The following is an 11,237-nucleotide window of genomic DNA, read 5'->3' as shown; positions in this document are numbered from 1 at the left end:
AGAACGAGCACTTTTGACCAAGTACAAAACCACAGAGAAGTCCCAATCCTACAAAAAAGGGGAGAGGGATGGAAACACACAGGCAACCACACACACACACACACACTCACACACACACGCACACATACCACATAACCTTCGAGGGATGAGCATCTCACAAGGTGTGCCTCCAATCCCAACTGCCATCCCTAGAGTCTCAGGGAGGGGGAACTAGGCTGCTGGCTCTGAGACCGTGAAAGGAAAAGCATTGCGGGGCCCTGTGTGGACCAGGGAAGCACAGCAGGGCCTGTCTTGAGAAACACCCCATGTCAACATAGCTTGTGTCCAGAACTTGACCTCTACTTGATGTAGATGGAGCAGACTATTAGTCTTGTGTTTAGTGTTCCAGCGATTCTAGAACTGTCCCTGGAGTCAAGATCTGTGTCCACGCAGATGTGACTCTTAATAACCATTGAATAAAAATAAGAAATTAGCACAAGTACTAGGTAAGTGCACCATGTTTTAAGCTAAAACCCCACGGAGGGCAACACTACAAGCTGGGGCAAACCAGCCTCACCACAAACAGATGTAAAAGAGCTCAATACTGAAATCACAGATCATACAGGAAACAAGTTGCCCAAGAGAAGTGTTAGCAGATTCAATAAAGGAGGATACAGGCATTGCAAAACAGAATATTCGTCATATGACTTAGTGAAATATCAGGGCCATAGTTTTGATATTCAGTTTGCGTACCACTTTATCTCGATGTACAAGTGGAGTGAAAAGTGGTCTGTTTAGCTAGCGACAGGTCTAACTTTTAAATTGAGATTTCAGGATTAGGATTGACTGCAGCAGGACCTGGATCAGTGGGGCGGGGAGGGGGCAGGGATAGGGCTACTAGGTGAGCAGGTTGGCTGGTAGATTAGGGTATAAGTACAGAGGTCTGGGGCACACACAGCTCAAATGGCAGGATTACAGGAATGTCTCTGGGACAGAGTTCAGGACCACAAGTCTGCTGCAGGGAAGACTGGGCTGAGAGCTGAAACAGCAGAGTGACTCACCATGCCAAAGCTGGGGGGGCACACAGATTCAGGATGGGATAGGATCTCTCTGACCTGAGGAAGTCTGAGAGCTAAGGTGGCAGGGCCAGAGCTCAAAATTGCAAGTCTGTGCCAGAGAAGGATCCCAGAGACCTAGGCTGGCTTGAAAGCTGAGATGTTGGGGAATGACTCACCCTGCTATGACTGGAGGGGTATGCAGACCTGGGCTGGAATAAGATCTGATCTCCTTGATCCTAGGAAGTCTGAGAGGTAAGATGGCAGGGTGTTAGAGAGTCTCAGAGATGGACCAGAGAGCCATAGCTTTAAGTTAAGCACATCACTATAACTTGGTTGAGAATGCTAGGTCATGACTCATGCAGACTTGGAAAGGACCTCAGCAGATCCTGCTTTATAGAAGGGGAAAGGCAAAAGTGACTTCCTGAAAGTCACCAGTCACGTGGTGGCAGAATGAGGAACTGAATCCAGTCTGCAGATACCCAGCTAGCTCTGTATTAGTTTGTGGTGTGTTGTGTGTGTGTGTCTGTGTGTGGGTGGGTGTGTTGGGGAGGGGTTCAGTATGAGAGTGTGGGAGTGTGCACGTGACTATGTGCATGTTGAGGACAGTGGGTGTTTTCTCTCACTCTCCACCTTCTTTTGTAGACAGTCTCTCACTGAACCTGAAGCTCACCATGTTGGCTAGACTGGCTGGCCAGTGACCTCCAGGGATCCTCCATCTCTGTTCCCACCACAGTTCCCAGCACTGAGAGGGCAGACCTGTGCACTGCACCTGGCTTTTATGTCTGTGCCGGGGAGCTCAACTCGGGTCCTCACACTTGAGTGGCAGGCACTTGGTGACTGAGCCATCGTCCTCAAACACTGTGACAGTTTCACACATGCAGGTTGGGCATTGATCATATCCACACACTCTTCTACCTAGGACTCCTCCCAATCCCCTCCTCAGACCCTCTGTCTCTCAGATTCCCTCTTGGGGAGGAAGGAACAAACCAACTGAATGACAGGCAGGAAGGCCTTGAAACACTGGCTTGTGGGCAAGGCATGGCCAAGGCACTCTCCAACTCATAACATCTGAAATTGCCAGCCAAGGGGCCTGTACAAGACTGAGGCATAAATATTCAGCCACAGAGGGGAAAGGGCTCATGGGGCCCCACCCCGACTCACCCTTCAGAGGAAATGGCAGTTGAGGATGGCTGGAGGAGAAGCTATTGCCTTCAGTGATGCAGCCATTGGAGAGTCGCTCATGCTCTGGTGGACAGTTTCACACCCAATCCCACAGGAATAGTCAGCACAATGGGTCACAAAGCAAAAACAAAACAAAGAGCCATGAAAGTGGGATGGGAGTAGGTGGGAGCAAGGAGGGGGTGCTGGGGGAGGATAAGTCAGGGTAGAGGGATGAGTGTGATCAGAATGTGTCATACACATTATGAACATGTCAAAGACTAAAATTAAAAACAAAAAAGAAGTGCCTCTCAACTTCTCCCTGCCTTACCTACTCCCCACTCTCCCCATCTCCAGTGTTCACTATTCCATTATGTGCTTCTACAGACGTGCTGGTTTCCATAGTGAGTGAAAACTGATATTGCTCATCTTCCGTGTCCGGCTCGGTTCATTTAGTATGATGTTCTCTAGTTCCACTCTTCTTACCCAAATGATGGGATTTCATTCTTCTCATGCCCAAGTATATTACATTTTCTTATCCATTCATTTACTGAACATCTTCTGGGTGGGTTCCATGTTTTGGCTGTTGTCAATAGTGCTGTAGTAAACACAGTGCAGGCATCTTTTAGGTATAAAAACTGCATTTCTTTGTGTATATGCTCAGTATGGTAGATGATACAGTAGAAAAGAGTGTCAAACTCCCCTAGAACTGGAGTTATGAACAGTTGTTAGCCACCATGTAGGTGCTGGGAACTGAACCCAGGTCCTTTATAAGATCAGTCAGTGCTCTTAACTGCTGAGCCATCTCTCCAGCCCCCAATGTTTAACACTTTTTAAGGTGTTTCTTGGCCATCTTTATTTCTTTCTTTGAGAATTCTTGTTCAGGTCATTAGCCCATCTTTTTATTGGGTCGTTTATTTTCTTATTTCTTTGTTTTTTAAGTTCTTTGATATTCTTTATATTTATCCTATGTCAGATATGTAGCAGGTGAAGATTTTCTCCCACTCAGAGGGTTTTCTCCTTATTTCATTGGCACTTTCTTTTGCTGTGCAGAAGCTTTTCAGTTTAATCAGGTCACACTTGTTGATTGTTGATCTTAATGCCTAAGCAACTGATGTCCAATTTAGAAAGACCTTTCCTACACTTATATCTTGTACTGTAATGCCTATATTTTCTTCTAGCAGTGTCAGAGTTTCAGGTTTCACATTGAGGTCTTTGATCCATTTGGAGCTGACTTTTGTGCAAGGTTAAAGATAAGGATCTAGTTTCATTCTTCTACAGGTGGAAATTCAGTTTTGTCAGCCCCATTTGTTGAAGATGCTGTGTTTTCTCCAGTGTGTATTCTTGGCACCTTTGTAAATATCAGATGGCTGAAATTGCATGCACTTATGTTTGTGTCTTCAATATGTTCCATTGATCTATGTGTCTATCTTTGTGCCAGTAGTATGCTGTTTTATGACTATAGATTTGTAATAGAGTTTGAGATATGGTATGGTAATCCCCTCAGCATTGCTCTTTGTGCTCAGGATTTCAGGATTGCTTTGGTTATCTGGGGTCTTTTGTGAATCCGTTTGAATTTTAGGATTTTTTTCTTCTTTCTTTCTTTTTTTTTTTTGGCCTTTTTTGAAACAGGGTCTCTCTGTAGCCCCAACTGGCATGGAACTCGCTATGTAGACCAGGCTAGTCTCGAACCACAGAATTCCTCCTACCTCTGCCTCCCGAGTGCTGGTATAAAGGGCATGTGTCACCATGCACGGCATTAGGATTTTTTTTTTTTCTAATTCTGTGAAGAATGTCATGGGGATTTAGATTAGAATTGCATTAAATTTATAGATTGCTTTTGGTAGAATGGTCATTTTCACAATATTAATTCTTTCAACCTATGAGCATGGGAGGTCCTTCTATATCCTGATGTCTTCCTCAGTTACTTTCTTAAAAGATTTTAAAATTTCACTGTAGAGCTCTTTAATATTGTTGGTCAAGTTTATTACTAGACATTTTATTTTTTGAAGCTATTGTGACTGTGAGGGTTTCCATGTTCTCTGGATTAAAGAAAGACTATATCTTGGATTATAGAAAGGCTAAAGAATTTTGTAGACTGATTTTGTAACCTACCACTTTATTGAAAGTGTTAATCATTTCTAGGAGTTTTCTGGTAGAATTTTTGGGATCTCTTAGGCATAGTACCATATCATCTGAAAATAGAGATAACTTGATCTCTTCTTTTCCAGTTAGTACTGGGTTTGGGTTTTATTTGTTTTTGCCTTGCCAGAGCCTTGAGTTGCAATTCTGCCATTTATTTAGGCTCTTTCTGATATTTTTTAAATGTAGGCAGTTAGAGTCAAAAACTTACCTCTCCAGACTGCTTTTAAAGTGTCCCAGGGGTTTTCTTGTGTTGTACCACCCTTTTCATTTAGTTCCATGAATACTTTATTTCTTTCTTAATTTCTTCTTTGACCCAGTCATCATTCAGGAGTGTGTCGTTTAATCTCTAGGGCTTCTTTCGCTGTTGATTCTAATCTTTATCATATTATGGTCTGATACAATGGATGGGGTTCTTTGTTTTGTTTCCCAGCATATGGTCAATTTTGGAGAAATTTCCATGGGCTGCTGAGTATAAAGTGTATTCTTTGGTGCTTGGGTAGAATATCTGGTAGATGTCTGTTAGGTCTATTTGATGTATGGTATCATTTAATTCAGATACCTCTCTGTTTATTTTTTGTCCAGTTGACCTGTCCATTGGTGATAGTTTGACATTGAAGTCCCCTACTATTACTGAGTTGGGATTAATCTGTGTCTTAAAGTCCCGAAGTACCATTTTTATGAAATTGGGTGCACCAGAGTTTAGCACATATATGTTCAATTGTTCCTTTGACCAGAATGAAATGACTCTCTTTATCTCTTCTGATTAGTTTTAGAAGTCTATTTTTTCAGATATTAGAATTGCAACTCCTGCTTGTTTCTTAGTGCCATTTGCTTGGAATATTTTTTCCATCCTTTTACCTTAAGGTAGTGCCTATTCTTGAAGGTGAGATGAATTTCTTGCAGACAACAAAAAGATGTATTTTGTTTCTTAGTCCATTCACTTAGCCTGTGTCTTTTGATTGGAAAATTCAGGCCAATTCTATTAAAAGTTATTATTGAAAGATGCATATCAGCTTTTGTCATTTTAATTTCTGTTTGCATTCTTGTTCTAATTTGTGTTTCCACAATTATGCCTTCCTGTAGTTTCTTTCTGTTGTCTCTTGGGTATAGTCATTCCTTTTTTCAGTCTTGTGTATTGCTTCATGTATGCTCTGAAAGGCTGGTTTGGTGGACATGAATTCTTTCCCCTTCAATGTATTAGACAGCTTTGCTGGGTGAACTATTCTGGGTTGCCATCTGTGATCATTTAGAATTAGAAGTACTTTCATCTCAGTTCTTCTGGCTTTCATAGCTGTAATTCTCATGGTTTTCCTTTACATCTGACTTGCTGTTTTTCTCCTGCAGCTTTTGGCATTCTCTCTTTGTTCTGTACATTTAGTGTTTTTATTATGATATATCATGGGAAGTTTCTGTTCTGGTCCTGTCTATTTGGTGTTCTATGTGCTTCTTATATGTCTATGGGTATGTATTTTTTTTTTTTAATTTGGGGACATTTTCTTATATTATCCTGTTGAAGATCTTGTCAATACCATTTACCTGAGATTCTTCTGTGTCCTTTATGCCCATGATGTGTAAATTTTGTTTTTTCATGGTGTCCCACATTTCCTGCATATTCCATTCCCTTGTTTAAAATTTTTAATTTTTCTGGGTCTTTACTTAAGTGGTCCTATTCTTCACTTTATCAACCAATCTTGATAGTCTGCTTTCCATTTCATTAATTCTATTGGTGAGGCTTTCTCCTGTCATTTCAAATTAGCTTATTGAGTTCTTTGAGTTGTTTGTGTATTCTTTAAATCATTAAATTCTTTGATCATATTATGATCTGTTATAGCAAAGGCAAGTTTCTAAATGCCTATTATATAACATAAATCTTTAAGAAATAGTTAAATTTGTAAAGAGAATACATAAAAGTCTCCATATTTTGCCTGAATTTAAATTATTACATTAGATGTTTAAGATTCAGTGTACATATCTGCAGTAACCATAATTAAAGGTTATTAAAATTCTTTGTATTATTTTTATTTATTTTATGTGTATGAGTGTATTGCCTGCATGTATGTAAGTGCACCTCTGTCATGCAGTGCCTGTGGAGGTCAGAGAAAAGCATCAGATTCCCTGGAACTGGAATTATGAATGGCTGTTAGCTGCCATGTGGGTGCTGGGAACCGAACCCAGGTCCTCTGCAGGAGCAGCCAGTTTTCTAAACCACTGAACCATCTCTCCAGTCCAGTTTTTAAAATTCTTAAGGTCAAAACTCAATACCCTGAGTTAGAACCGGTTCCCGATTCTCTAGTTAAACAAATAATATTTTCTTAAATATTGATCATTTTTAATAACAGTTACAAAAAAATGGCTTAGAGAACAAAGATGTTTTATCCTCTTTTTGAATGAGCTTTTAAAACTTGGTGATTAGATGCTATCCAAATGCTAACTTTGCATGATTTCCCATTGAATATCATTTGCTGTTAAAAATTACTCCTATTTGGGGTATTCCATCTAAATTATATAATAATTATAAAGCTTAGAGGACAAATATTTAAATATCTTTGCAAAATTGACCTTTTATACAAAATTTACATTGTGCTTATAATCTTCAATCTTCTATATTGATGATAAACAAATGATAATAATTGTCAAAATGAGAGTAATCAAATGATAGTAACTGTCAAAAGTTACTAAGTTACCAGCTTCCTTAACCAAAGACATTCCTATTAGTTCTGCTAAATCCAAGATTTACCATCTTTAGGAGAACATCCATTAGCTCCTTATTCAATAAATACTGGGTATCCTGTAAATACTTTTTGCAAGAATCATATAAGGCACCTCTATTAAAAAGAGACATTGCACACTTTTATAAGGGACTTTTAAGATATCTGAAAATTCAAAATTGGGTGCAGAGTCTTTCCGCAGAGAGCTCCTAGGAGATAAAGAAGTAGAAAAATGAAAACTAAAGCCAGGTGATTTCATCAACTAAGAAAGAAGTCATCACATCAAGACTCCCTCCATCCTGGAGAGACGTTAAGGACCCTGTCAGGCACTACTTATTACCTCCTTTGCTGCCAAACTTCAAGAGATAAGCTCTTAGGTTCATATCCTCAGCCCAAATTTGTGCCAATTTGTTCTGAGACCATATCCATATGGACTTCAAAAAAGTTGGGTGATAATCCTCTTCAACAGTGTGGGCAACTGAGTGCCCCCAAGTAACTGAACTTAAAGCCTTTCCCACAATATTTCTACTAATTCCATTTTTGATATTTCTTAATTAATTTTAGATTTAGATATTTAAAAATTGTCTAAGGGGGCTGGAGAGATGGCTCAGTGGTTAACAGCACTGACTGCTCTTGCAGATGACCCGGGTTCAATTCCCAGCACCCACATGGCGGCTATGAACCATCCTTAACTCCAGTTCCATGGGAATCTGACACCCTCTTCTGATCTCCACGGCATTGCACGATACAGGTGCACTCACATACATGCAGGGAATACACTCATATGCATAAAATAAAAATAATTAAAAAATATAAATATATGTATTTTGATCTTTTTGAGTTGGGGTCTCCCTGTAGCCCCAGCTGTCCTGGACCACTATGTACATCAAGCTGGCCTTGAACTCACAGAGATGCACCTGCCTCTGCCTCCTGAGTGCTGTGATTAAAGGCATGTGCCACCATGCCTGGCTAATATATGTTTAAAATAAATTGTCTAAGACATTTGGAATTTGCTTGTTGTAGTCCCAAATGATAGAATATTGGTTTTAGTGAATCTACAAATACATTGTCTCCTTACATAAATCAAGTTATTGTTCTAACTGTTTATTCACCCTGACTTCTTACCTTGCTTAAGCAAAGTCATCGTGTTTGAATAGATGCATGCTATTTTTCCACTATCTTTGTAAAAAGCAAACGTCTTCATTATTACATATAACTTGGATTTAATTTTAGTTTTTTTAATTGATAGACTTCTTTTAAATCTTCCAAAATGAACTCCATTTGTGGAGTATCTCTATTTTAACCCAAAACTCTTAAAGCCCAAATAAATAAACTGTTTCCTAATGTAAAAAACTCTTCACTGGGACTAGAGAGATGGCTCAGTGGTTAGGACCTGGGTATGATTCCCACCACCCACACAGTGGCCAACAACCATCCATAACTTCAGTTCCAGGGGAACCTGATGCTCTCTTCTGACCTCTGCCAGCATGGCATGACATGGGTGTACATGCAGGCAATACATTCATACACATAAAAATAAAAGTAGCAAATAAAATAAAATATTGACTGGATCTAACTGATTGGATTATAAGTTATTATTAATATTTTTAAAAGTTAAAATAAAACAAGTTGAAAACCCTAGAAACCCTATGACATATTTGGATTTCTGACTACCTTAAAATACCTTTAACTTCGTTGACTTTTGTTAGAGATATTTAAAATTAGGCTCACATTTTTCTGATCCAAATTATGCAAAAAGCAGTCAGTCACCAATGACTGGTAAGAGCCCTTTATTTTTAATTTTAAAAATTATTTTATTGAGATTTCCAGTTATGCTGTTTTAGAACTCAGACCTTCTCTGGTAACTGATAAGAACCATCCCATCCTGTTCAACTATGCCAGAGTGAGTTACCCAAATCCCACTGCAGTCATCCCCCTGCTTTGGGACCAGCTCCAGTTCTGGTGTTCCAGGGCTCAGGCCTTCTCTGCAAACTAGTAAGAATAAACAGTTTCTGTTCCCAGCTGCTCTCCTTGGCATTAACTCTGTCCCACTGAGGCTGTAGGATAGCCTCTGACTAGCTGGGAAAGATAACCAAATATCCTCATACCAGGTTACCATTCCCCTGCTCTGAGACCAGCCTCAGTTGGTGGCTCCAGGCTTCACACCTTCTTTTCTTCACTAGTTAGAACTGGCCCAACTGATCCCTATCACCTTGACTTTGGTCTAGGCTCCTTTGCCCTCCTGGGAAGCTCCTGACTAATCTACCTGGTGCACATGAAATCTTTCAACCTATTCATTTCATATAAAATTTTCCATTCCCCTTTGACCTTGATAGATAGTTTTGCTGGGAAAAGTATTCGGGGTTGGCATTCATGGTCATTTAGAACTGGGAATACTTTAGTCCAGGCTCTTCTGGCTTTCATAGTTTACATTGAAAAGTCAGCTGTGATTCTGATGGGTTTTCCTTTATATGTAACTTGTTTTTCTCTTCAGCTTTCAGCATTTTTTTTTGTTGTTGTTCTGTACTTTTAGTGTTTTTACTGTGATATGCCATGGGGAGTTTCTTTTCTGGTCCTATTTGATGGTCTGTGTGCCTCTTGTATCTGTATGTGTATATCTTTCCTTAACTTAGGGAAATTTTGTCTATGGTCCTGTTGAGGATTTGGTCAATGTCATTGACCTTGGATTCTTCTCCTTCCTATATGCGTATGGTATGTAAATTTGGTCTTTTCTTGGTGTCCCACATTTACTGCACATTCCATTGCTGTGGGGTTTATTTTTCTTAATTCTTTGCTTGAGTGCTCCAGTTATTCAACTTTACTGTCCAGTTTTCATATTCAGTTTTCCATTTCATTCATTCTGTTGGTGAGGTTTTCTCCTTTCATTTAAAATTGGATTGTTGGGTTTTTCATGTCCATCTTCATTTCAGCCTGAGATTTCTTCAATATTTCTACCTCATGTGTTCACTTTTAAAATCTGAATTGTCATTTCATTGATCAGTATATTTATATTTTCTTGAGCTTCAGTTAGTTTATCCTTATCCTCTTTGAGTTCTTTCTTCATGTGTTCATTAAATTTGTTGAATTTTTTTATCTTGTTTATTATGATTGTTCTTTTAAATTCTTTGTCCTGGGTTTCCCTTAGGTAGTTCTCACTGTAGTACATTTGTACAGGACTGGTGGGGTTTGGTGGGGATATATTACTTTGTTTTTTCATATTATTTGTATTTTTCGTTGTGGTCTAGGCATGTGGGTTTCTTTTGTTGCTTGTATGTTTGATATGAAACTCAAGCCTGCCTTTGTTGAGTTGAAGTTTGATTCTGTTTGTATTGTTGATGTAGCTTGATTGCTTTCTTGTCTGGTGTGAATAGTTAGTTGGTCTGGGCTTTAGGTTATCTCTTTTGTTTTTATATCGTAGGGACTGGATGGATCCAGGTAGGTTAAATTTTATAAAAGGAGTACTACAGGACTTTAAGACACAGATTAATCCCAACTCAGTAATATTACGTGACTTCAATACCCCACTCTCTCCAATAGACAGGTCAAAGAATAAACAGAGAAATATCTGAATAAAATGAAAGAATACACCAAATGAACCTAACATTTACAGAATATTCCACCTAAGAACCAAAGAATACACATTTTGCAGCCCAAGGAAGATTTTCTAAACTTGGCCACATTCTGGAGCACAAAACAAACAACAAATACAAAATATTGAAAGAATCCCATGCATTTTATCAGACCATTTTACCTGGAAGTGTCCTCTGACCACTATGCCAGCAAGTTATAGTCACACTTCCTTTCCATGTTCATTGAAAGGAGTAGGGGTTGGGGGGAATCATTTACCCTTCCCACCCAATCAGTTGACCTTAGCTGCATGAGGGGGGAGGGGTTAAGAATATATGAACAGAGAACGCTGTGAGGCACGTCTCTTGCCATTTTGTGAGGCTGTCTGGAAGTCATAGGATCTATGTTTGTGTGTGGACTTTCCAGTGCAGCCATAAATGTGGGAGCATCCACTATTCTGTAAGTAAACCCTCACCCCATTCTTTGTTAGTAAGCCCAATAAACTTGTTAGGATTTTCCAAATGGTGATTTTGGAGAATTCTTGCCTCGGTTGTTGTAAGGACTGTGAGAGGAGGAAAATGGACACCATGTGCACCTCCCAGCAGTAATTTTTAGTGCAGCT

Source organism: Nannospalax galili, unplaced genomic scaffold (genome assembly GCF_000622305.1).
Source record: "Nannospalax galili isolate Female #2095 unplaced genomic scaffold, S.galili_v1.0 scaffold936, whole genome shotgun sequence".
Taxonomy (NCBI): Eukaryota; Metazoa; Chordata; class Mammalia; order Rodentia; family Spalacidae; genus Nannospalax; species Nannospalax galili.
Note: the sequence above shows the minus strand (reverse complement) of the source record.